The sequence below is a fragment of the Bombina bombina genome, chromosome 4 (assembly GCF_027579735.1).
Source record: "Bombina bombina isolate aBomBom1 chromosome 4, aBomBom1.pri, whole genome shotgun sequence".
Classification (NCBI taxonomy): Eukaryota; Metazoa; Chordata; class Amphibia; order Anura; family Bombinatoridae; genus Bombina; species Bombina bombina.
Window position 1 is genome coordinate 1,066,277,458 of NC_069502.1, and position 27,882 is coordinate 1,066,305,339.

Genomic DNA, 27,882 nt, shown 5'->3' on the forward strand with positions numbered 1-27,882 from the left:
GCCTTTTCAATCTTTATCCAGGCGGCATCTTCTATCTTGATCCCGGCAGCGCGGAGCGGGTCCATCCTGAAGACATCCGGCGCGGAGCATCCTCTTCATACGGTCGCTGCCGTACACTGAATCTTCAATGCAAGGTACCCAATTCAAGATGGTGTCCATTGAATTCCTATTGGCGGAAAAATTTGAATCAGCTAATAGGAATTAGAGCTGCTAAAATCCTATTGGCTGTTCAAGTCAGCCAATAGGTTTTAAGCAGCTCTCATTCTATTGGCTGATTCGAATTTACTGTGCATTTAAGGTTCCTCTCATTGACCATTTCCAACTCTATTTTACTAATATTTCTTTTTTTGCTGTCCGTCTATTCCTTTACAAACAGGATAATCGACTTTAATTTCAGTCACTAGTATGATGTCTCTGAAAAATATATAAAACAGAATTACAATTCAAATACATAAAAAATGTACAAACCAAAGAAGGAACAAACAAACATCAGAGATATGTAACAATGTTAAACAACAGTAATTACTCTGTAATATGCAATAATTAATATTTTCCATGTTTTTTACATTGTTTTCTGAGTATAGTAAACTTAAATTTAATAAAAAGGATTCAGTTATCTTCATATTCATTTCATCAGTCTTACCGAAGACCTAAATATATATATTTTATGTTGTGTCTCTTCTTGCAATCTTCCATTTCCTTCCATGGCCACCTTGCAGAACAATTCTTCATTAAGTGAAAAATATGCTTTACAATGTGAAGTTGTGTTTCTATATTTTCCTTTCCACTTTTCTCACAGAATTATGGTTGTATTTTAGGAGCTGTTTTAGTTGTCTATAAAGTGTTTTCTTTTCTTTTTTTCTTTTCTTTTTTATTATACTGGGTTTTCATACTAGTTTTCTTAATAATTCACCTCACCCTGGTAATACTAGAACTTTTATATCTACTTAACTTAACATATTTAATAACAATTACAAAATAGCAAATAGGTTTTATGAAATGGTGTTTTTTTATTATGTGTTTCTTAAACCCCATTGGTTAAGGTTTTAAAGAAACTAAAATGTATAAGTCTTTGTTGCATTTGTTTGTGGGGTGTGTTACTGTCCACCCATAAAGCAGTGGTAGAATTTAGGCATTAAAGGGACAGTCTAGTCCAAAATACATTTTCATGATTCAGATAGGGCAAGTGATTTTAAACAATTTTCCAATTTACTTTTATCACCAATTTTGCTTTGTTGTCTTGGTATTCTTAGTTGAAAGCTAAACCTAGGAGTTTCATCTGCTAATTTCTAAGCCCTTGAAGGCCGTCTCTTTTCTCAGGGCATTTTGACAGTTTTTCACCAATAGAGGGTGTTAGTTCATTTGTTTCATATAGATAACACTGTGCTTATGCACTTGGAGTTCATATGAGCCAGTACTGATTGGCTAAAATGCATGTCTGTCAAAATAATCGAAATAAGGTGGCAGTTTGCAGAGTCTTAGATACAAGATAATCACAGAGGTAAAAAGTGTATTAATATAACAGTGTTGGTTATGCAAAACTAGGGAATGGGTAATAAACAAAGGAATACTAACAAAACAAATGAACAATTACAAGATTGTTTTCACAATCTTGTAATAAAGTAACATACTAGGTAAGTGTGATGATTTTTGAAAGCATTAATACCATTTTTCTTTTTTTTAAATTTTTTTATTGATAAGTTGGTTTTCAAAAGCAAAACTCCACCCACTTACTTGGAGGAGCTTATTACTGAAGTAGACACATAAATAGCAACTGCCATTTTGTTATCAAAATTCACATTGTTTTGCCATTTCTTTTCTTAAATAAATATGCTTTAAAAACAATTTAAAAATACAACAAAATAAATGTCTTTAGTGTGGCAGTATATTGAGTTTTTATTGACCTTTGTGCAAGTGCAGTCTTTAATTACCATACATAGCAGCACATTATGAGGCCTATTTATGAAATGTCTGTCGGACCTGATCTGACAGTGCGGATCAGGTCTGACAGACATCGCTGAATGCAGAGAGCAATACGCTCTCCGTATTCAGCATTGCACCAGCAGCTCACAAGAAAATTAACGTTTATTATTTTCCTTATTGGAAAATGTATTTCCTTGCCCCTGCTAGTGAGCTATACAGGGGTATTCCATGGGCATAACAATATGTCAGGTTTTAATGTACTTATATACACAATTTTTCCTGCAGTTCTCGCTATTTTATCTTGCAAACTAAAAGGTTGTAAAGATTGTGACCAAATACGCAAAACACTTATCACACTTAAATGTAAGATGCCCTAAGCTGAAATCAAGGTAATCTGATTCATATCAACTGAAGTATGGATGTACATTTGTTTTGTTATCCAAATGAATGCACCAGCAAAATTTAAAGAAAATTATAAAATACTGAAGAAATTCAACACTATTCATTAATTTTCTTTAAATTACGTTTTAGGGGTGCAATACTTACCCTAAAGTACTAACCCAATGCTCTTCTTGCCAGAGCCACGACCACACTAATAGGAGGCTTTAGTCCAGGTCCTGGGAGCCGAGCACACTAAACCTTCTAGGACATCACACACCATTACGTCACAAGAAGGGGCTGATTCTTTTCATTAATGGACACTCCTGTAAATAAAGCTATTACATTGTTATGGAATAGTGCTATTCTAGATGGTAAAAAAGATGTAATGGTACACAGTATGTGTCTTGAAATGTAACCTGTCCCCACAGTGATTTTGTATTGTTTTTAATCCATTGTGGCAATAAATTGGAAACAGTTTTACAAGAGCTTCATCATTACTGAGTGCATATTGTTGAATACCAGTGTAATTATACAGCTGCACTATGGAAGTTTTTTTTTTTTTCTCCTTTGAGGTTTTAAAGAACAAGAAGGTTTTGTTAATTTGTGAACATACATGCACAGATGACTTTCTCTTCAAGGTCATTTATAGACAGGTTTACTTGTTTGTATATATACATACACTCACCGGCCACTTTATTAGGTACACCTGTTCAATTGCTTGGTAACACACATTGCTAATCAGCCAATCACATGGCAGCAACTCAATGCATTAAGGCATCTATACGTAGTGAAGACAACTTGCTGAAGTTCAAACCGAGCATCAGAATGGGGAAGAATGGGGATTTAAGTGACTTTGAATGGTTGTTGGTGCCAGATGGGCTGGTTTGAGTATTTCAAAAACTGCTAATCTACTGGGATTTTCACGCACAACCATCTCTAGGGTTTACAGAGAATGGTCCAAAAAAAGAGAAAATATCCAATGAGCGGCAGTTGTGTGGAAAACAATGCCTTGTTGATATCAGAGGTCAGAGGAGAATAAGCAGACTGGTTTCAGATGATAGAAAGGGAACAGTAACTCAAATAACCACTCACTACAACCAATTGCAGAATACCATCTCTGAATGCACAACACGTCAAACCTTGGAGCAGATGGGCTACAGCAGCAGAAGACCACACCGGGTGCCACTGCTGTCTGCTTAAATCAGGAAACTGAGGCTACAATTCACACAGGCTCACCAAAATTGTACAATAGAAGATTGGAAAAATGTTGCCTGGTTTGATGAGTCTCGATTTCAGATGCAACATTCAGATGGTAGGGTCAGAATTTGGCATAAACAACATGAAAGTATGGATCCATCCTGCCTTGTATCAACGGTTCAGACTGGTGGTGGTGGTGTAATGGTGTGGGGAATATTTTCTTGGCACACTTTTGGCCCCTTAATACAAATTGAGCATCGTTTATACTCCATGGCCTACCTGAGTATTGTTGCTGACCATGTCCATCCCTTTATGACTACAGTGTCCCTATCTTCTGATGCTACTTCCAGCAAGATAATGCACCATGTCACAAAGCTCAAATCATCTCAAACTGGTTTCTTGAACATGCCAATGAGTTCATTGTACTCCAATGGCCTCCACAGTCACCAGATCTCAATCCAATAGAGCACCTTTGGGATGTGGTGGAACAGGAGATTCACATCATGGATGTGCAGCCGACAAATCTGCAGCAACTGCCTGATGCTAACATGTCAATATGGACCAAAAATATCTGAGGAATGTTTCCAACACCTTGTTGATTCTATGCCACACAGAATTCAGGCAGTTTTGAAGGCAAAAGGGGGTCCAACCCAGTACTAGCAAGGTGTACCTAATAAAATGGCCAGTGAGTGTATATATTGATAAGTACACTTTGGTGTTATAACCAATTTTTTTCACTACACTAAGGGGCTGATTTAACAAGCAACAGATGCTGCTTTTGACCCCAAATGTTTTTGGTCCACCAGAAATGAAAGTTAAGAAGCAGAGGTCGTAAGACCGCTGCTCCTTTACTTTTCCACCACCATTTAGGTGGCAGACTGAAATCATCCCGATCCAGATGATTGATACCCCCTGCTAGCGGCCGATTGGTCGGCGAGCAGGGGGCGGCATTGCACAAGCATTTCAGTAGAAATGCTTGTGCAATGTTAAATGCCAATGTCGAGCGGACATGATTTTCTACAGCGTATCATGTCCGTTCGGAATTTAAAAAAAAGTACCCCTAAACCTTTTGTTAGCATGGCCGGTGCTCAGGCAAGAAGAGGATAAGGTTAGCACACTCTCCAGAGCAAATCAGGGTAAGATTTGTAGCTACATGCATTGGGGGAATTGTTAAAGGTGTTGGTTTGGTACTTACAGGAACATAATACTCATATATTAAATAACTTGAAAGAAATTAACACTAGAAATGCTTGTGCAATGTTAAATGCCGATGTCGAGTGGACATGATTTGCTACAGCGTATCATGTCTGTTCGGAATTTAAAAAATGTACCCCTAAACCTTTTGTTAGAGTGGCAAGTGCTCTGGCAAGAAGAGGATTAGTTTAGGACACTCTCCAGAGCGAATCAGGGTAAATTTTGTAGCTACATGCATTGGGGGAATTGGTGAAGGTGTTGGTTTGGTACTTACAGGAACATAATACTTATATATTAAATATCTTGAAAGTGATGCAGCATAACTTTAAATATCTGACTTGACAATATCACCTGAACATCTCTATGTAAAAAGAAAGATATTTTACTATAATTACACAATAGTAAGTGCTGTGTGAACATATGTGCTGCATGTACTGTCAGATGCATGTTGAAAAAGCAAAACAAAAAACAAACAAAAAACATCAGCCAATTATTTTCATTAAAGGGACAGTCAACACCAGAATTCTTGTAGTTTTAAAAGATATATAATCCCTTAATTACCAATTCCCCAGTTTTGCATAACCAACACATTTATAATTATATACATTTTACCTCTGTAATTACCTTGTATCTAAGCCTCAGCAGACTGCCCCTTATTTCAGTTCTTTTGACAGACTTGCATTTTAGCCAATCAGAGCTGACTCCATGATGCTCAATGTTATCTATATGAAACACATAAACTAATGCCCTCTAGTGGCGAAAAACTATCAAAAAGCATTTAGATTAGAGACGGCCTTCAAGATCTAAGAAATTAGCATATGAACCTCCTAGGATTAGCTTTCAACTAAGAATACTAAGAGAACAAAGCAAAATTGGTGATAAAAGTAAATTGGAAAGTTGTTTAACCCCTTAATGACCACATCACGTTTCCATTTTCTGTTTGGAACCAAGGCTATTTTTACATTTTTGCAGTGTTTGTGTTTAGCTGTAATTTTCCTTTTACTCATTTACTGTACCTACACATATTATATACCATTTTTCTCGCCATTAAACAGACTTTCTATAGATACCATTATTTTCATCATATCTTATAATTTACTATAAACAAAATTATAAAATATGAGGAAAAAATAGAAAAAAACACACTTTTTCTAACTTTGATCCCCAAAATCTGTTACACATCTACAACCACCAAAAAACACCCATGCTAAATAGTTTTTAAAATTTGTCCTGAGTTTAGAAATACCCATTGTTTACATGTTCTTTGCTTTTTTTGCAAGTTATAGGGCAATAAATACAATTAGCACTTTGCTATTTCCAAACCACTTTGTTTCAAAATTAACGCTAGTTACATTGGGACACTGGCCCATATTTATCAAGCTCCGTACAGAGCTTGTGGGCCCGTGTTTCTGGCGAGTCTTCAGACTCACCAGAAACACAAGTTATGAAGCAGCGGTCTAAAGACCGCTGCTCCATAACCCTGTCCGCCTGATCTGAGCAGGCGGACAGGAATCGCCGAAAATCAACCCAATCAAGTACGATCGGGTTGATTGACACCTCCCTGCTGGCGGCCAATTGGCCGCGAGTCAGCAGGGGGTGGCGTTGCACCAGCAGCTCTTGTGAGCTGCTGGTGCAATGTTAAATGCAGAGAGCGTATTGCTCTCCACATTTAGTGAGGTCTTGCGGACCTGATCTGCACTGTCACATCAGGTCCACAAGACCTTTAATAAATAGGGGCCACTGATCTCTTTCAAGAATCCCTGAATATCCCTTGACATGTATATATTTTTTTTCGAAAATATCCTAAAGTATTTATCTTCGCCATTTTGTTATATTTCATGCCACCATTTCACCGCCAAAAGTGATCAAATAAAAAAAAATGTTCACTTTTTCACAATTTTTTTCACAAACTTTTGGTTTCTCGCTGAAATTATTTACAAACAACTTGTGCAATTATGGCATAAATGGTTGTAAATGCTTCTCTGGGATCCCCTTTGTTCAGAAATAGCAGACATATATGGCTTTGGTGGTGCTTTTTGGTAATTAGAAGGCTGCTAAATGCCACTGTGCACCACACGTGTATTATGCCCAGCAGTGAAGGGGTTAATTAGGGAGTGTGTAGGGAGCTTGCAGAGTTAATTTTAGTTTTAGTGTAGGGTAGTATACAACTCTAAGTATTGATCTAGGCCCATTTTGGTATATTGCATGCCACCATTTCACTGCCAAATAAGATCAAATAAAAAAAAAAAAAACTTTACATTTTTCACAATTTTAGGGTTCTCACTGAAATTATTTACAAACAGTTTGTGAAATTATGGCACAAATGGTTGTAAATGCTTCTCTGGGATCCCCTTTGTTCAAAAATAGCAGACATATACGACTTTGGCATTGCTTTTTGGTAATTAGAAGGCCGCTGTGCACCACACATGTATTATGCCCAGCAGTGAAGAGGTTAATTAGGGAGCTTGTAGGGAGATGTAGGGTTAATTTTAGCTTTAGTGTAGTGTAGTGTAGTAGCCAATTTTGGTATATTTCATGCCATAATTTCACCGCCAAATGCGATCAAATAAAAAAAATTGTTCACTTTTTCACAAACTTTAGCTTTCTCACTGAAATTATTTACAAACAACTTGTGCAATTATGGCATAAATGGTTGTAAATGCTTCTCTGGGATCCCCTTTGTTCAGAAAAAGCAGACATATATGGCTTTGGCATTGCTTTTTGTAATTAGAAGGCCACTAAATGCCGCTGCACATCACACCTGTATTATGTCTAGCAGTGAAGGTGTTAATTAGATAGCTTGTAGGGAGCTTGCAGGGTTAATTTTAGGTTTAGTGTAGAGATCAGCCTCCCACTTGACACATCACACCCCCTGATCCCTCCCAAACAGCTCTCTATCCTCCCCCACCCCACAATTGTCCCCTCCATATTAAATACTGGCAGAAATTCTGCCAGTACTAAAATAAAACGTATATATTTATTTTTTTTTATTATTATTTTTTTTTTAAAAAAGCAATATTATGCTGTGTAGGATCCACCCTTAGCCCCCAACCTCCCTGATCCCCCCCAAACATCTCTCTAACCCTCCCCCTCTACCTTATTTTTTCCATCTTGAGTGTCTGCCAGTACCTAGTTTACAATAAACCATTTTTTTTATTTTGTCCCTATTTTTCTGTAGTGTAGCTTCCCCCCAAAGACAATCCCCCCACCCCCTCCCAGATCTATTAGATCCCAATTCCCTCCCTCTTCTCTTCCACTTTAGTTTAATTTTTTTTCATAGTGTAGTGGTTCCCACCCACTCCCACCCCGTGCACACGCCCTCCTGTTGCCCGTTGTGCACGCGTGCACGCCTGTGCGCACTCCCGATGACCATGCCCCTGATCTTGCCCACCTCTACACATCAGAAGCCATCGATGGCCACCCACCGGCCTCCCACATCTACTCACACCCACCAACGATCACTGCCATCGATGTCCGGTGCATTAACTGCATTTTTTTGCAGGACGTCGTTGGTCGTTAAGGGGTTAAAATTACATGCCCTATTTGAATCATGAAAGTGCTGATCTCAAACTTTGCTTTACTGTGATCTTGTGGGATTATACTGAAATCTAATGAGATTTTATAGTAAACTTCCTTAAACTAAGGAGAGAAATATGCACACTCCCTTGCCAGTCCTGGGACTAATTGACTGCTTAAAGTCCCTTTACAATGGGATATTGCTACTGTTGACATTTAAGGTAAAATGTCTTCCTTTTTTTACATGTAGATGTTCAAGGGTTATTTTCTAGTCAGCCCTTTACAGCTATGCTGCATCACTTTCAAGTGCTTCAACATTTTGGTATCATGTCCATTTAAATCCACATGGGGATATATTTTTATACATCAGCCAAGAAGTAAATTCAGATTTATATAATGTTTTTTTTACCAGATACCTTTATTAATTAGTATGCTAAAATAAGTTTTTTTTCTAAGTACAGTACAATTTGCCTCTAAATTTAAATTGATTTTAGTGTGTTTGTATTGTTAATGACTAAAATCAATTTCTGTTGTAAAAATTAAAATAAAGAATTATTCATTTTAATCCAAATATTTATGTGGCATATTCTTAAAAATACAGTACCTATATGTATATGCATCTTTTTATCTAGATCACCATTCTATATATTATAAAGTTAAGGATAAATAATATATTATACAATATTTACAAAACTGCTGCAAAAGTTGAAAATAAAACAGAATAAATAGAACTGAAAACATATTTATTTCTGGAAATGGAATACAGAAGTGTGATGGAATATTGGTGCCAAACACAAAAAAAGAAAATCCACATTAAATGTATTGAATTTCCAAAACAGGTTTTAAAATGTTTAAATACATTTTTTTTTCCATATTGAATTAAATTACAGATACTTGCTATAAGTAGAATCAAAACATATATTGCTTTTAACTAAACCTAGGTTTTCATATTTTTTCCCTCCATATAACTAAAGAGTTCATTACGATCAGTTCAGTTTGTCAACCATCATTTGGCACATGAATGGTTTCAAATAAAACTGTTTAATGCACAAGATGTAGTATGTGCATCTGTCTTCAGACAGACCTAATCCTTCATGGTTCACTGGCTGTACTTTTATGAGTTCTTTTGATTGGTAATTGAGAAAATAAATCTTTGAAGGACCTACATAAATGCAAAATATAAAAAAAGACATTGCTTTTCAGCAGGTGCCAGATAATATATTTTCTAAGGTGCCATTGGAATTTAAATTCATTCTTCCAGATAGAAATTTAGGATCACCATTCCAGCTATAAATGCTTTTGTGATGCACTGTCAACGGCAACTTTGGTTCCCTCACTACCAATGACTGCATAGTATACGATCATGTGTAAAATTCATTCTAGCAACCAAGTAGCATGGAAGAAGAAAATTGTATTTGACTGTCAGTGATCTTAGCAGCATAGCAGCATAAAGTATATTCTTATGTAAACCTTTTAACATGCAGACATAATTTTAAATTAGAAAGATTTGAATTTATAAAAGAAATAAAAATAATAAAAATGTTTGAATTTATTTCAGGTTAACAATTAAATTACAAGTGTATGTGTTTAGACAGTATACTATTATTTTTTTAAAGAAAAGTCTGAAAAAATACAGTTTTCAAAAGAAAAAAGTGCTGGATATGTATGTAAAAAAAATCCTAGGACACCGGGGTCCCAAAAAGGTGCGCTCGTGTGAGAAAAGGAGGTAGATCCAAAACGGGGAAAAGAAGGCCGCATTCTTGACGGGTGAATCAGTCGAGAAGAACCTAATAAGGAAAAAAAGAAGAAGAGAGGCGCCACATAGTGTAATATTGTCAAGATCGCCCAGCAGTATGTTGATACCAGAGCCCCTATTGATGGCAACTCACAAAAGTGGCGGCACAACCGGAGTGCCAGACAGAGCAGCACAGGACCCACAGAGTCACCCGTATGACTCACACAGGCATAAGGAGCGTCAGGCGTGGAGTCGGGTGACCAGATGGTCCAATCCGGAATGCTGTGTAGTTTCAGAAGCCAGTAGGTACGATGGATCAGACAGCAAACAGTGCGTGTCAAAGTAAGGGGATAGGCAGCATACACCGTAGACCCAGTTTGAACAAAAGGAGGCCTAGGTAGTAACAGAGCCAGAAGCAAGTAGATGATATTAAAATGTGCAAATTGTATTGTTACACAAAGATTTAGCAGCGCGTTTCTCAGCAACAAGTGCTGTTTCATCAGGCTATATAAGCTGACAACTACTTGCTCAAAACTGTCTATAATGATGTGCCATCTAATAATCTGGATTTTTTCCAGATAGCATCCACAATTAATTCTATGTGCATTAATAGAAAAGGTTTAAGGGGAAATAGACAGATGGGCTACAAACATATTAGAGTGGGGCAGTTAACTGTATTATTAAAGGGACAGTAAACCTAAAAAATAATGTTATATAATTCTGCACATAGTGCAGAATTATATAACATTATTTTAGTGCTATCGTTATAAAACCTTTTTTTCCCTTTTAATTTTTTTAAAATATGGCTGTTTTACAGACCCGCTCTCTGTACTCTGCTGAGCGGGTCTGTTTTTATTCCACAGCGCATCGGGCCAGCTGTATAGTCACAGCCTGGCCCGACCACGCCATTACACTAAGTGCAGCAAATTAAAAGGGAAAAAAAGGTTTTATAACGATAGCACTAAAATAATGTTATATAATTCTGCACTATGTGCAGAATTATATAACATTATTTTTCAGGTTTACTGACACTTTAAATATTAACCTGTTTATTGTTTATAACTGAGTTGCTTAAAGTTAATATTCAAAGGTCAAAGGTCATAGAAAGAACAGGATTAACCTTGTGTCTGCAAATCTAAAATTGTCTCTTTAATTGTCTCACTTCTGCTAACAAACATTTCAGAGTCTTCAGCCCTCAAAGACTAATAATGAACAAGCCACGACAGGGGTTAATAGCTTTACAGTATGTTTCTTGCTCTATAATTTAATAAGGTTTGACCATGAGACCCAGGAAACATTTATAGGGTGATTAAATACAATATATTTGCATAAACAACAAATGCATGATAAAAATACAATGCAATAGCACTTCATCTGAATGTCAAATGAGTAGTAGATTTTTTTTCTAACAAATTTAGTTCCATTTTCCTTCTCCTTGTATAATGTGATAGTTATCAGCCAATCACAAAATGCATATACCATAAGTACGAGCAGATGCTTTAGAAAGTGTGCTTATAAAATATTCTTCTTATTTTAATGATTAAAATTAATTGGAAAGTATTTTAAAACCACTTACTATATCTGAATTATGAAAGTTTAATTTTACATTTATTGTTCCTTCAAAAGGTGTGGCACATAGGGAGATCATATCCTGGCTAATATTATTTCCTTAAGAGAAACAGAGTACTCTTTTGTAAAATATGTTGAACTTTAATCTTTGAGATTGTTGACTATGGTTGGGTTTATATTGTAGTGGACAAAGAGTTAGGGTCAGGGCTGGCTCAACCATGGGACCAAGTGGGTCCAATAAACCCAGGCAGCACATGACAAGGGGCAGCACTTTAGTAACTATCAGACACTTTCAGTAACTATCAGACCCAGACCACTCCTGTCCTCTGTCTCCGTGGGGTAAGTCACAGGATCTCAGCAGCATATAGTTTAATTATTAGACCTAGGCAGAACAGTGTCTTTAGACAGCCTGCTCATCTCACACATTGATGTTATTGTGCCATTAGATTTTTACAAAAGCAATGTAATATTACTTTAAGGTCTAAACCCCCTATTACGTCCTACGTAGTGTAGCATAACCTTGAATAAATAAGAGAACACACCATGTTGGGAGAAAAAGACCGGTCACATTTATTAAATAAACGAATAACTAGTGCCTAATGTGTTATTCCAATTATTTTAGGCACTTTAAACTCTTAATTCAAAACTTGGCAACAAGTTCGTAAACAACGTTGGCGGCATCTTTCCCTAACCTAGCCCCTGAAAGCAGATGGTTAAGGCCCCTTCGGATGTTTGCAGGGTGACACCCGGCTGTTCACGCCCAATGGCACTGAGAGAGAGCTGTGATGTTTCAGAGGTATTCGGCCTTTATTCGCAAGGGAGAGGACCCCCAGACCGGTGCCTGGTGGGCGTAACCCCTCCCCTTTTCAGACCGTCACTCTTCTCTCTCCGTGCCCGCTCCCCAGGGCCCTGACCACCCGCCTGCCAAGGCATCCACCCAACCCGGTAAGTTGACCCCCTTCAATCGAATCGTACAACCCTATTGACAGGGGTGGGTGGCTATATTAAGAACCCGGTCTTACAAAAGGCTAGCTCAATTAAACCTACCCCTGCCGGGTTAACTCACCCTCACTCAGCCGCATCGCCGCCACTTCACTGCTACTCCAGGGACTGGTGGGCTGGAAAACTTTCTCCTTGAAGTCTGGAACTGAAAAGAGGCCGGACAACCTGCTGCAGGACCCTATAAAGGTAAGCACAAACACCGCCTCCTCTCCTGCAACATTGTAACAAAACACATCCTAACATCCTCCAGACTTCAAGTTGGTAATCCCTTAATGTTGTTATAGGCCCACTAGAGGGCCTTCCACACTCATAAGGTCTAAACCCCCTATTACGTCCTACGTGATGTAGCATAACCTTGAATAAATAAGACAACACACCATGTTGGGAGAAAAAGACCGGTCACGGTCACGTTTATTAAATAAACGAATAACTAGTGCCTAATGTGTTATTCCAATTATTTTAGGCACTTTAAACTCTTAATTCAAAACTTGGCAACAAGTTTGTAAACAATGTTGGCGGCATCTTTCCCTAACCTAGCCCCTGAAAGCAGATGGTCAAGGCCCCTTCTGATGTCTGCAGCGTGACACCCGGCTGTTCACACCCAATGGCCCTGAGAGAGAGCTGTGATGCTTCAGAGGTATTCGGCCTTTATTCGCAAAGGAGAGGACCCCCAGACCGGCGCCTGGTGGGCGTAACCCCTCCCCTTTTCAGACCGTCACTCTTCTCTCTCCGTGCATGCTCCCCAGGGCCCTGACCACCCGCCACAAGGGCCAGGCGTTCTCTTGCCACCACACAACAAACCGACAGGCACCTATAATAAATTACTTTTTTTTAAAAAAAACTAAATTGCCCTTTATAAAGCGCTCCTAATGTCCTTTAAGAACATGTCCAACCCAACGTCCGTTAGGTGGACACCATCAGGGCGAAATAGGTCCTTCTTGTCAGCCGTTATCCCTTCGTGTCTAATCACGAAACCCCCCAGGGCCGTGACCGCTCTCCCCAACTCTCTATTGACCTTCTTTCACACGTTATAAGCGGCCTTCTGGGTCACAATGTGCCTCCAATGCAGCCGAGCAACCACATTGGACCAACTTATTTTGACCTCCTTCAACCAAGTGTGCACCCACTTAATATCCGCTGTCATCCTCTTAATAAGGTCCAAGGCTGGCAACGAGCCTAAATCATTACCCCCAAGGTGCAGCACTATCACGTTAGGCTGCCCCCACCTCCTATGTGCCTCCTGCAACAATGCTGGCAAATCATCCCACAAAAGGCCCCTGCGTCCTAACCACCTGAAGTTGGCCCTGGACGTTTGGAATCCAAGCTGTTGCCCTTCCGGCGTCTGCAGCGCCCTGATGGATGCCCAATGGATAAATGAGTGGCCTATTATCCACACTCAAACTGTGGGTGAACTTCCTAATGTACCTGGTGTAACAGACGACACCCTATTAAACTGAGCCAGAGCCCTGGCCAGCAATACAGACCCACAGATCCAACTTCCCTAGAAACAGCCCCACACCAACCTGCTACCCACATGGGTACCCCTTTCTGAGAATAAGGGAAACCCAATGACCAAACATCCCACTTTATAACTTTTGTCCCGATGTGGGCCTAATATACGTCTTGAACTGGGCTGATTTCCATCTCCCTAAGCGTTTTATCTCTTTTATCTCAGCCGAGGAGCCCCCTTTCTCCGCAGCGCTAGTCGCTGCACCAATCCTAAATGAATGTGCCGCGATCCTCTTGGTATCTAACCCGGATATCTCTGCCATTTTGGCGAGAACCCTCCACACAGCTCACAAATAGTAGCACGCCCCCTTCTGCTAGCCGCACATGCTCCGCCAGGACTCCCCCTATCCTTTTTGTTTTGGATGATAACACTAACTCGCTCACCCGCAGAGCCCCCGCAAACTAATGCAAACGCTGTCCTAAAGAGCAACCTCTCATACTTTGATTTGCATACCTCTGCCAAACCAAGCGCTAACTGCCTCAATCTAATGGCTGTGATAGGTTCCCTTTGGTCCTTTGTACGGGGAACCATTCTCCCCCACCCCTTCAGCACTTTTCTAACCAGAAAAGCCCCAGAGTGGTCCACATACCCCAGTGCTTTGTTAAAGAAGGCTACTGATGATAGCCAACTTGCAGCTCCTGCCTTACTAACTCCTTCCCTTCTCAACAGCGCCAACCATTCCAACAACTGTACCCTAGAAGCCCCTTGTACCTGTACGCCTTTCTGACGACAGAAAGTCTCCCATCTGTTCCAGTGGCTCAGGTAGGCCACCCATGTCTTCGGAGCCAGAAACGCCTTAACTAACCTGAGGATGCCTTCCCATCCTTCATCAAGAGAAGATGGGCACGTTAGACCCTCTTTCGCTGCCCTGGGTGCTGCTTTCCTAAACTGCCCCCAATTAAATCGAGAGAGTGCATCAGCGATCACGTTCTGCACTCCCGGGACGTGTTTGGCAGTGAAACAGATGTTGAGCTGCAAGCAGCGCAACACTAGGTGCCTCAAATAGCATACGACCCACGGTGAAGCCGCAGACAACCTATTAATGGCATACACCACACTTAGGTTGTCCGTCCAGAATACCACTGACCTGTTCGCTAACCTATCGCCCCAAATTTCAAACAGTTGGAAACAGTTCCAATAGCGTTAGATTCCTGTTACACCCAGCCTCTATCCATTCGCTGGGCCAAGGAGTGGCACTCCACTCCACGTCCAGGTACGCGCCGTAACCCGAGCTGCCTGCTGCGTCCGTGAAGAGGTGCAGGACTTGGTTAGACACTGGCGGGTTCCTCCAGAGGCAAACCCCGTTGAATTGGTCCAGGAACCTGGCCCACACTTCTAAGTCCTCCTTCACCTCATCGGTGACCCGGGCCCATTTTACTTGCCCCGGTGGACCTTTCAATTGGCCCTCTAGGTGACGATTGAAGACCCTCCCCATCGGAATCACTCGCCCAGCAAAGTTCAGGAGGCCGGGTAATGACTGAACCTCCTTAATGGGGACTCTGTCACGCCCCATGACCGACCGTACCAGATGCAACATTCGCCTAACCTTGTCTTCAGGCAACCTACAGACCACCTGAACTGTGTCAATTTCTATCCCTAGAAATGTTAGACACGTACAGGGACCCTGCGTCTTCTCATCCGCAAGTGGGACCCCGAACCTTGCCATCATGTCCTTCATGACTTTCATGAGCTGTTCGCAATCAGTGTAACCAGCTCTCCCCACCAAGGGAAGTCGTTGAGGTAATGGGCAATCGCCCCACCCCCTGATGCTGTCTCAACCACCCAGTGCAGGAACGAACTGAAGCACTCGAAAAAGTGCACAGGACAGTGAACACCCCATCGGTAGGCACATGTCCATATAATAAGACCCCTCAAACTTCATCCCCATGAGCCTGAATGCCGAGGGGTGAAGGGGCAGCAGCCGGAAAGCCGACTCTATGTCTAGTTTTGCCAGCAGCGCCCCAGGGCCGCATGCCCTGACCGCCTCTAGAGCATTATCAAAGGATTGGTAATGCACCAAGCTGAGTTCTGGGTCAATAGCATCATTGACTGATCCCCCTTTTGGGAAAGACAGGTGATGAATCAACCTGAATTTCCCCGGCTCCTTTTTTGGCACAACCCCCAAAGGTGAGACCACTAGGTCCGCGATCGGGAGCTCTGTGAATGGGCCAGACACCCTGCCCATCGCCACTTCCTTTGCCAATTTTTTCCCTCACCTCACAGAGACACGGACCAATCAGATCATGCATTAACGGCAGAGGGCAAATACACTCCAGAGAGTTCTATTATAATCAGAGCCTCTGGCACCACAACTGTCTCTGGGAACCTAAACATGGGTCCCACCCCCGACAACGTGCTTTTAATGTTTCTCAGACAGAATGGGTGTACGACAGGCAGTCCGGTCTGTCCAAGAACACAACACAAATTTGTTTAATTTCCTGTTGTAAAAAAAATGGTAGAAAACATGAAAAACATAATTTATGTAAGAACTTACCTGATAAATTAATTTCTTTCATATTGGCAAGAGTCCATGAGCTAGTGACGTATGGGATATACAATCCTACCAGGAGGGGCAAAGTTTCCCAAACCTCAAAATGCTTATAAATATACCCCTCACCACACCCACAATTCAGTTTAATGAATAGCCAAGTAGTGGGGTGATAAAGAAAGGAGTAAAAAGCATCAACAAAGACATTTTTAAATAATTGTGCTTTATACAAAAAATCATAACCACCACAAAAAAGGGTGGGCCTCATGGACTCTTGCCAATATGAAATAAATGAATTTATCAGGTAAGTTCTTACATAAATTATGTTTTCTTTCATGTAATTGGCAAGAGTCCATGAGCTAGTGACGTATGAGATAGCAATACCCAAGATGTTGAACTCCACGCAAAAGTCACTAGAGAGGCAGGGATAAAAATAAAAACAGCAATTTTCCGCTGAAAAAATAATCCACAGCCCAAAATCTAAGTTAATTCTCATTAAATATAAAGAAAAAACTTAAAACATAAGCAGAAGAATCAAACTGAATCAGCTGCCTGAAAAACTTTTCTACCAAAAAACTGCTTCTGAAGAAGCGGATACATCAAAACGGTAGAATCTAGTAAATGTATGCAAAGAAGAACAGGTTACTACTTTGCAAATCTGAACAACTGAAGCTTCATTCTAAAACCCATGAAGTGGAGACTAATCAAGTAGAATGAGCTGTAATTCTCTGAGGCGGGGCTTGACCCAACCCCAAATAAGCTGAATGAATCAAAAGCTTTAACAACAAAGCCAAGGAAATGGCAGAAGCCTTCTGACATTTCCTAGAACCAGAAAAGATAACAAATAGACTAGAAGTCTTCCTGAAATCTTTAGTAGCTTCAACATAATATTTCAAAGCTCTTATCACATTCAAAGAATGTAAGGATTTCTCCAAATAATTCTTAGGATTAGGACACAATGAAGAGACAACAATTTCTCTATTAATGTTGTTAGAATTCACAACCTTAGGTAAGAATTTAAATGAAGTCCTCAAAACCGCCATATCCTGAGAAAAAAAATCAGAAAAGGAGACTCACAAGAAAGAGCAGAAAGCTCAGAAACTCTTCTAGCAGAAGAGATGGCCAAAAGGAACAACACTTCCCAAGAAAGTATTTTAATGTCCAAAGAGAGCATAGGCTCAAATAGAGGAGCCTGTAAAGCCTTCAAAACCAAAATAAGACTCCAAGGAGGAGAGATTGATTTAATGACAGGCTTAATATAAACCAAAGCCTGTACAAAAACAGTGAATATCAGGAAGCTTATCAATCTTTCTGTGAAATGAGACAGAAAGAACAGAGATTTGTCCCTTCAAGGAACTTGCAGACAAAACCTTATTTAAACCATCCTGAAGAAACTGTAAAAATCTAGGAATTCTAAGGAATGCCAAGTGAACTTATGAGAAAAACACCATGCAAATAAGTCTTCAAACTTGATAATAAATCTTTCTAAAAATAGATTTACGATCCTGTAACATAGTATTAATCACTGAGTCAGAGAAACCTCTATGACTAAGCACTAGGGGGCCTAGTTATTAAGCCATCAACCTAAAATCCGCTGGAATTCTGCAGCGTATTTGTGGCGAGGCTTATTCGCCTTAGTTATCAAATGCTAGAGACTGGCAAAAGTAGAATTTTGTGACGTAAACTTCGATCCGCCGGACTCAGTCCGACACAGATCGATTCTTACGTCACTCCAGATGTTCCGCACACAAGTACGGCACTATCTGACTACTTTTGCTAGTTATCAAAAAACTAGCAGGTACGCTCGGCACTTTTACGGCCCAGCGTACCTGGTTTTCAAACCGCCACCCTGGAGGCGGCGGATCCCATAGGAATCAATGGGAGTCTGACCATAGCGAAAGTTCATGTTCGCTGCTGCCCGACATCCAATTGATTCCTATAGAAGATGTCTACACCTAACACCCTAACATGTACCCCGAGTCTAAACACCCCTAATCTGTCCCCCCTACACCGCCGCAACTAAATAAAGTTATTACCCCCTAAACCGCCGCTCCCGGAGCCTACCGCAAGCTACTCTATACATATTGACCCCTAAACCGCCACTCCCGGAGCCAACTGCAACTATAATAAATGTATTAACCTCTAAACCGCAGCTCCCGGACACCGCTGCCACCTACATTATACCTAGTAACCCCTATCCTGCCCCCCCTATACCGTCGCCCTCTATAATAAAGTTATTAACCCCTATCCTGCTGATCCCGCACCTCGCCACAACTAAATAAATAGTTTAACCCCTAAACCGCCGCTCCCTGAACCTGCCGCAACCTATATTAAATTTATTAACCCCTATCCTGCCCCCCTACACCGTTGCCACCTATAATAAATTTATTAACCCCTATCCTGCCCCCCACTACACCGCCGCCACTGTAATAAAATTATTAACCCCTAAACCTAAGTCTAACACTAACCCTAACACCCCCCTAACTTAAATATTAATTAAATAAATCTAAATAATATTTCTATTATGAACTAAATTAATCCTATTTAAAACTAAATACTTACCTTTAAAATAAACCCTAATATAGCTACAATATAAATAATAATTATATTGTAGCTATCTTAGGATTTATTTTTATTTTACAGGTAACTTTCAATTTAGTTTAAACTAGGTACAATAGCTATTAAATAGTTATTAACTATTTAATAGCTTACCTAGCTAAAATAAAGAGAAATTTACCTGTAAAATAAAAACTAACCTAAGTTACAGTTACACCTAACACTACACTATCATTAAATAAATTATTCCTATTTAAAACTAAATACTTACCTGTAAAATAAACCCTAAGATAGCTACAATGTAAATAATAATTACATTGTAGCTATTTTAGGAATTATATTTATTTTACAGGTAACTTTGTATTTATTTTAGCTAGTTAGAATAGTTATTAACTATTTAATAACTACCTAGCTAAAAGAAATACAAAATTACCTGTAAAATAAATCCTAACCTAAGTTACAATTAAACCTAACACTACACTATCATTAAATTAATTAAATAAAATAACTACATATAACTACAATTAAATACAATTACATAAACTAACTAAAGTACAAAAAATAAAAAAAAGCTAAGTTACAAAAAATAAAAAAAATAAGTTACAAACATTTTAAAAATATTACGACAATTTTAAGCTACTTACACCTAATCTAAGCCCCCTAATAAAATAACAAACCCCCCCAAAATAAAAAAATGACCTACCCTATTCTAAATTAAAAAAGTTCAAAGCTCTTTTACCTTACCAGCCCTTAAAAGGACCTTTTGTGGGGCATGCCCCAAAGAATTCAGCTCTTTTGCCTGTAAAAGAAAAATACAACCCCCCCAACATTAAAACCCACCACCCACATACCCCTAATCTAACCCAAACCCCCCGGAACAGCCAATAGAATGCGAGCTCAATCTGATTGGCTGATTGGATCAGCCAATCGGATTGAACTTGAATCTGATTGGCTGATTCAATCAGCCAATCAGATTTTTTCTACCTTAATTTCGATTGGCTGATAGAATCCTATCAGCCAATCGGAATAGAAGGGACGCCATCTTGGATGACGTCCCTTAAAGGAGCCTTCATTCGTCGGTAGTCCGTCGGTAAAGAAGGATGTTCCGCGTCGGCGGGATGAAGATTGAAGACCCCGCTTGGAAGATGACATCGCCCGGATAGAAGACTTCTTCAGCGCCTCTTGGAAGATGACATCGCCCGGATGGAAGACTTCTTCATCGCCGCTTGGAGGATCACTTCATCGGATGGAAGATTTCTTCAGCGCCGCTTGGAGGATAACTTCTTCCGCTCCAGGTCTCCTCTTCGGTTCCATTGCTGCTTGGCTGAGTGAAGATGACTCAAGGTAGGATGATCTTCAGGGGATTAGTGTTAGGTTATTTTAAGGGGGGTTTGGGTTAGATTAGGGGTATGTGGGGGGTGGGTTTTAATGTTGGGGGGTTGTATTTTTCTTTTACAGGCAAAAGAGGTGAATTCTTTGGGGCATGCCCCACAAAAGGTCCTTTTAAGGGCTGGTAAGGTAAAAGAGCTTTGAACTTTTTTAATTTAGAATAGGGTAGGGCATTTTTTTATTTTGGGGGGCTTTGTTATTTTATTAGGGGGCTTAGATTAGGTGTAAGTAGCTTAAAATTGTAATATTTTTAAAATGTTTGTAACTTATTTTTTTTATTTTTTTGTAACTTAGCTTTTTTTATTTTTTGTACTTTAGTTAGTTTATGTAATTGTATTTAATTGTAGTTATTTGTAGTTAATTTATTTAATTAATTTAATAATAGTGTAGTGTTAGGTTTAATTGTAACTTAGGTTAGGATTTATTTTACAGGTAATTTTGTATTTCTTTTAGCTAGGTAGTTATTAAAAACTTAATAACTATTTAATAACTATTCTAACTAGCTAAAATGAATACAAAGTTACCTGTAAAATAAATATAATTCCTAAAATAGCTACAATGTAATTATTAATTACATTGTAGCTATCTTAGGGTTTATTTTACAGGTAAGTATTTAGGCCTAGATTTAGAGTTGGGCGGTAGCCGTGAAAACCAGCGTTAGAGGCTCCTAACGCTGGTTTTTACCGCCCTCTGGTATTTGGAGTCAGTCAGGAAAGGGTCTAACGCTCACTTTCCAGCCGCGACTTTTCCATACCACAGATCCCCTTACATCATTTGCGTATCCTATCTTTTCAATGGGATCTTTCTAACGCCGGTATTTAGAGTCGTGGCTGAAGTGAGCATTAGAAATCTAACGACAAGACTCCAGACGCAGAAAAAAGTCAGTAGTTAAGAGCTTTCTGGGCTAACGCCGGTTTATAAAGCTCTTAACAACTGTGCTCTAAAGTACACTAACACCCATAAACTACCTATGTACCCCTAAACCGAGGTCTCCCCACATCGCCGCCACTCTATTAATTTTTTTTAACCCCTAATCTGCCGACCGCCACCTACGTTATACTTATGCACCCCTAATCTGCTGCCCCTAACACCGCCGACCCCTATATTATATTTATTAACCCCTAACCTGCCCCCCACAACGTCGCCGCCAGCTACTTACAATAATTAACCCCTAATCTGCCGACCGTAAAGCGCCGCCACCTACGTTATCCTTATGTACCCCTAATCTGCTGCCCCTAACACCGCCGACCCCTATATTATATTTATTAACCCCTAATCTGCCCCCCTCAACGTCACCTCCACCTGCCTACACTTATTAACCCCTAATCCGCCTCACTCCTGCCTCAATAACCCTATAATAAATAGTATAAACCCCTAATCTGCCCTCCCTAACATCGCCGACACCTAACTTCAAATATTAACCCCTAATCTGCCGATCGGAGCTCACCGCTACTCTAATAAATTTTTTAACCCCTAAAGCTAAGTCTAACCCTAACACCCCCCTAAGTTAAATATAATTTTATTCTAACAAAATAAATTAACTCTTATTAAATAAATTATTCCTATTTAAAGCTAAATACTTACCTGTAAAATAAACCCTAATATAGCTACAATATAAATTATAATTATATTGTAGCTATTTTAGGATTAATATTTATTTTACATGCAACTTTGTATTTATTTTAACCAGGTACAATAGCTATTAAATAGTTAATAACTATTTAATAGCTAAAATAGTTAAAATAATTACAAAATTACCTGTAAAATAAATCCTAACCTAAGTTACAATTAAACCTAACACTACACTATCAATAAATTAATTAAATACAATACCTACAATTATCTATAATTAAACCTAACACTACACTATCAATAAATTAATTAAATACAATACCTACAATTATCTATAATTAAACCTAACACTACACTATCAATAAATTAATTAAATACAATACCTACAATTATCTATAATTAAACCTAACACTACACTATCAATAAATTAATTAAATACAATACCTACAAATAAATACAATTAAATAAACTAACTAAAGTACAAAAAATAAAAAAGAACTAAGTTACAAAAAATAAAAAAATATTTACAAACATTAGAAAAATATTACAACAATTTTAAACTAATTACACCTACTGTAAGCCCCCTAATAAAATAACAAAGCCCCCCAAAATAAAAAAAATGCCCTACCCTATTCTAAAATAAAAAAGTTCAAAGCTCTTTTACCTTACCAGCCCTGAAATGGGCCCTTTGCGGGGCATGCCCCAAAGAATTCAGCTCTTTTGCCTGTAAAAAAAACACATACAATACCCCCCCCAACATTACAACCCACATACCCCTAATCTAACCCAAACCCCCCTTAAATAAACCTAACACTAAGCCCCTGAAGATCTCCCTACCTTGTCTTCAGCTCACCGGGTCCCGATCTGTCCAGAAGAGGGTCCAAAGTCTTGATCCAAGCCCAAGCGGGGGGCTGAAGAGTGACGTCCATCCTTGGGCTGAAGTCTGGATCCATGCGGCGGCTGAAGAACTCCATCATCGGGCTGAAGTCGGAAGTCCATCATCGGGATGAAGTCTTCTATCAAGCCGCATCTTCAATCTTCTTTCTTCCGGAGCGGAGAGGAGCCATCTTCTTCCAAGCCGACGCGGAACATCCTCTTCAACCGACGCCTACTCGCCGAATGACGGTTCCTTTAAATGACGTCATCCAAGATGGCGTCCCTCGAATTCCGATTGACTGATAGGATTCTATCAGCCAATCGGAATTAAGGTAGGAAAATTCTGATTGGCTGATGGAATCAGCCAATCAGATTCAAGTTCAATCCGATTGACTGATCCAATCAGCCAATCAGATTGAGCTTGCATTCTATTGGCTGTTCTGATCAGCCAATAGAATGCGAGCTCAATCTGATTGGCTGATCGGATCAGCCAATCGGTTTGAACTTGAATCTGATTGGCTGATTCCATCAGCCAATCAGAATATTCCTACCTTAATTCCGATTGGCTTATAGAATCCTATCAGCCAATCGGAATTCGAGGGACGCCATCTTGGATGACGTCATTTAACCCTTTAACGACCAAGGACGTACGCCACACGTCCTCAAAAAAAATACACTTAATGACCGAGGACGTGTGGCGTACGTCCTTGGTCTGGAAAGCAGCTGGAAGCGATCCTGCTCGCTTCCAGCTGCTTTCCGGTTATTGCAGTGATGCCTCGATATGGAGGCATCCTGCAATAACCCCCCTTGGCCATCCGATGCAGAGAGAGCCACTCTATGGCCCTCTCTGCACTGGACATCGATGGCCGGTATCGTTGGTGGGTGGGAGCTTACGTGGGAGGCGGGTGGGCGGCCATCGATGTTGTGTATGGAGTGGAGGGGGGCAGGATCGGGGGCGGGACCCACGGGGGTGCGCACGGGTGCGCGCGCGTGCACGGGGGTTGGAGGGCGGGCGCGTGCACGGGGCGGGAGCAGATGGGAACCGCTACACTACAGAAAAACAAAGTAAAAAGTAAACAAAAAAATAAAGTTTAAACATTAAAAATATATTCTAAAGGATCTGGAAGGGGTGGGGGGTTGGTCTTGGTGGGGGGGAAAGCTACACTACAGAAAATGGCTTTTTTTTAAATAAAATGGCAAATTTTTTGCAAAACTGGGTACTGGCAGACAGCTGCCAGTACCCAAGATGGGGCCCATTAAGGCAGAGGGGAAGGGTTAGAGAGCTGTTAGGTGGGGGATCAGTGAGGTTGGGGTCTAAGGGGGGATCATACACATCAGCATATGTAAATATGCTTTTTTTTTTTTTTTAAATGGCCAAATACCTTTTATTTTAGTACTGGCAGAGTTTCTGCCAGTACTTAAGATGGCGGGGACAATTGTGGGGTGGGGGAGGGAAGAGAGCTGTTTGGGAGGGATCAGGGGGTCTGATGTTTCAGGTGGGAGGCTGAGCTACATAATTAACCCCTTCACTGCTAGCCATAATACACGTGTGATGCGCAGCAGCATTTAGAGGCCTTCTAATTACCAAAAAGCAATGCCAAAGCCATATATGTCTGCTATTTCTGAACAAAGGGGATCCCAGAGAAGCATTTACAACCATTTGTGCCATAATTGCACAAGCTGTTTGTAAATAATTTCAGTGAGAAACCTAAAATTGAGAAAAATGTAACTTTTTTTTTAATTTGATCGCATTTGGCGGTGAAATGGTGGCATAAAATATACCAAAATTGGCCTAGATCAATACTTGGGGTTGTCTACTACACTACACTAAAGCTAAAACTATCCCAAAAAGCTCCCTACATGCTCCCTAATTAACCCCTTCACTGCTGGGCATAATACACGTGTGGTGCGCAGTGGCATTTAGCGGCCTTCTAATTACCAAAAAGCAACACCAAAGTCATATATGTCTGCTATTTCTGAACAAAGGGGATCCCAGATAAGAATTTACAACAATTTATGCCATAATTGCACAAGCTGTTTGTAAATAATTTAAGTTAGAAACCAAAAGTTTGTGAAAAAATTTGTGAAAAGTGAACGATTTTTTGTATTTGATTGCATTTGGCGGTGAAATGGTGGCATGAAATATACCAAAATGGGCCTAGATCAATACTTTGGGTTGTCTACTAAAAAAAAATATATACATGTCATTGGATATTCAGAGATTCCTGAAAGATATCAGTGTTCTAATGTAACTAGCGCTAATTTTGAAAAGAAATGGTTTGGAAATAGCAAAGTGCTACTTGTATTTATGGCCCTATAGTTTACAAAAAAAGCAAAGAACATGTAAACATTGGGTATTTCTAAATTCAGGACAAAATTTAGAAACTATTTAGCATGGGTGTTTTTTTGTGGTTGTAGATGTGTAACAGATTTTGGGGGTCAAAGTTAGAAAAAGTGTGTTTTTTTCCATTTTTTCCTCATATTTTATAATTTTTTTTATAGTAAATTATAAGATATGATGAAAATAATGGTATCTTTAGAAAGTCCATTTAATGGCGAGAAAAACGGTATATAATATGTGTGGGTACAGTAAATGAGTAAGAGGAAAATTACAGCTAAACACAAACACCTCAAAAATGTAAAAATAGCCTTGGTCCCAAACGGACAGAAAATGGAAAAGTGCTGTGGTCATTAAGGGGTTAAAGGAACCGTCATTTAGCGAGTAGGCGTCGGTTGAAGAGGATGTTCCGCGTCGGCTTGGAAGAAGATGGCTCCTCTCCGCTCCGGAAGAAAGAAGATTGAAAGAAGATTGAAGATGCGGCTTGATAGAAGACTTCATCCCGATGATGGACTTCCGACTTCAGCCCGATGATGGATTTCTTCAGCCGCCGCTTGGATCCAGACTTCAGCCCGAGGATGGACGTCACTCTTCAGCCCCCCGCTTGGGCTTGGATCAAGACTTCGGACCCTCTTCTGGACAGACCGGGACCCGGTGAGGTGAAGACAAGGTAGGGAGATCTTCAGGGGCTTAGTGTTAGGTTTATTTAAGGGGGGTTTGGGTTAGATTAGGGGTATGTGGGTGGTGGGTTGTAATGTTGGGGGGGGTATTGTATGTGTTTTTTTTACAGGCAAAAGAGCTGAATTCTTTGGGGCATGCCCCGCAAAGGGCCCTTTTCAGGGCTGGTAAGGTAAAAGAGCTTTGAACTTTTTTATTTTAGAATAGGGTAGGGCATTTTTTTATTTTGGGGGGCTTTGTTATTTTATTAGGGGGCTTAGAGTAGGTGTAATTAGTTTAAAATTGTTGTAATATTTTTCTAATGTTTTTAAATATTTTTTTATTTTTTGTAACTTAGTTCTTTTTTATTTTTTGTACTTTAGTTAGTTTATTTAATTGTATTTATTTGTAGGTATTGTATTTAATTAATTTATTGATAGTGTAGTGTTAGGTTTAATTATAGATAATTGTAGGTATTGTATTTAATTAATTTATTTATAGTGTAGTGTTAGGTTTAATTATAGATAATTGTAGGTATTGTATTTAATTAATTTATTGATAGTGTAGTGTTAGGTTTAATTGTAACTTAGGTTAGGATTTATTTTACAGGTAATTTTGTAATTATTTTAACTATTTTAGCTATTAAATAGTTATTAACTATTTAATAGCTATTGTACCTGGTTAAAATAAATACAAAGTTGCCTGTAAAATAAATATGAATCCTAAAATAGCTATAATATAATTATAATTTATATTGTAGCTATATTAGGGTTTATTTTACAGGTAAGTATTTAGCTTTAAATAGGAATAATTTATTTAATAAGAGTTAATTTATTTCGTTAGATAAAAATTATATTTAACTTAGGGGGGTGTTAGTGTTAGATTTAGCTTTAGGGGTTAATCCATTTATTACAGTAGCGGCGAGATTCGGTCGGCAGATTAGGGGTTAATAATTGAAGTTAGGTGTCGGCGATGTTAGGGAGGGCAGATTAGGGGTTAATACTATTTATTATAGGGTTATTGAGGCAGGAGTGAGGCGGATTAGGGGTTAATAACTTTATTATAGTAGCGGTGCAGTCCGCTCGGCAGATTAGGGGTTAATAAGTGTAGGCAGGTGGAGGCGACGTTGTGGGGGGCAGATTAGGGGGTAATAAATATAATATAGGGGTCGGCGGTGTTAGGGGCAGCAGATTAGGGGTACATAGGGATAATGTAGGTAGCGGCGGTTTACGGAGCGGCAGATTAGGGGTTAAAAAAATATGCAGGGGTCAGCGATAGCGGGGGCGGCAGAATAGGGGTTAATAAGTGTAAGGTTAGGGGTGTTTAGACTCGGGGTACATGTTAGAGTGTTAGGTGCAGACGTAGGAAGTGTTTCCCCATAGAAAACAATGGGGCTGCGTTAGGAGCTGAACGCGGCTTTTTTGCAGGTGTTAGGTTTTTTTTCAGCTCAAACTGTCCCATTGTTTTCTATGGGGGAATCGTGCACAAGCACGTTTTTGAAGCTGGCCGCGTCCGTAAGCACCTCTGGTATCTAGAGTTGCAGTGGTGTTAAATTATGCTCTACGCTCCCTTTTTGGAGCCTAACGCACTGAAAACCCAGCCATTCTGTGAACTCTAAATACCAGCGGTATTTAAAAGGTGCGTGGGAAAAAAAGCACGCGTAGATAACGCACCCCTTTGGCAGCAGAACTCTAAATCTAGGCGTTAGTTTTAAATAGGAATAATTTATTTAAGTATAGTGTAGTGTTAGGTGTAATTGTAACTTAGGTTAGTTTTTATTTTACAGGTAAATTTCTCTTTATTTTAGCTAGGTAAGCTATTAAATAGTTAATAACTATTTAATAGCTATTGTACCTAGTTAAAATAAATTGAAAGTTACCTGTAAAATAAAAATAAATCCTAAGATAGCTACAATATAATTATTATTTATATTGTAGCTATATTAGGATTTATTTTAAAGGTAAGTATTTAGTTTTAAA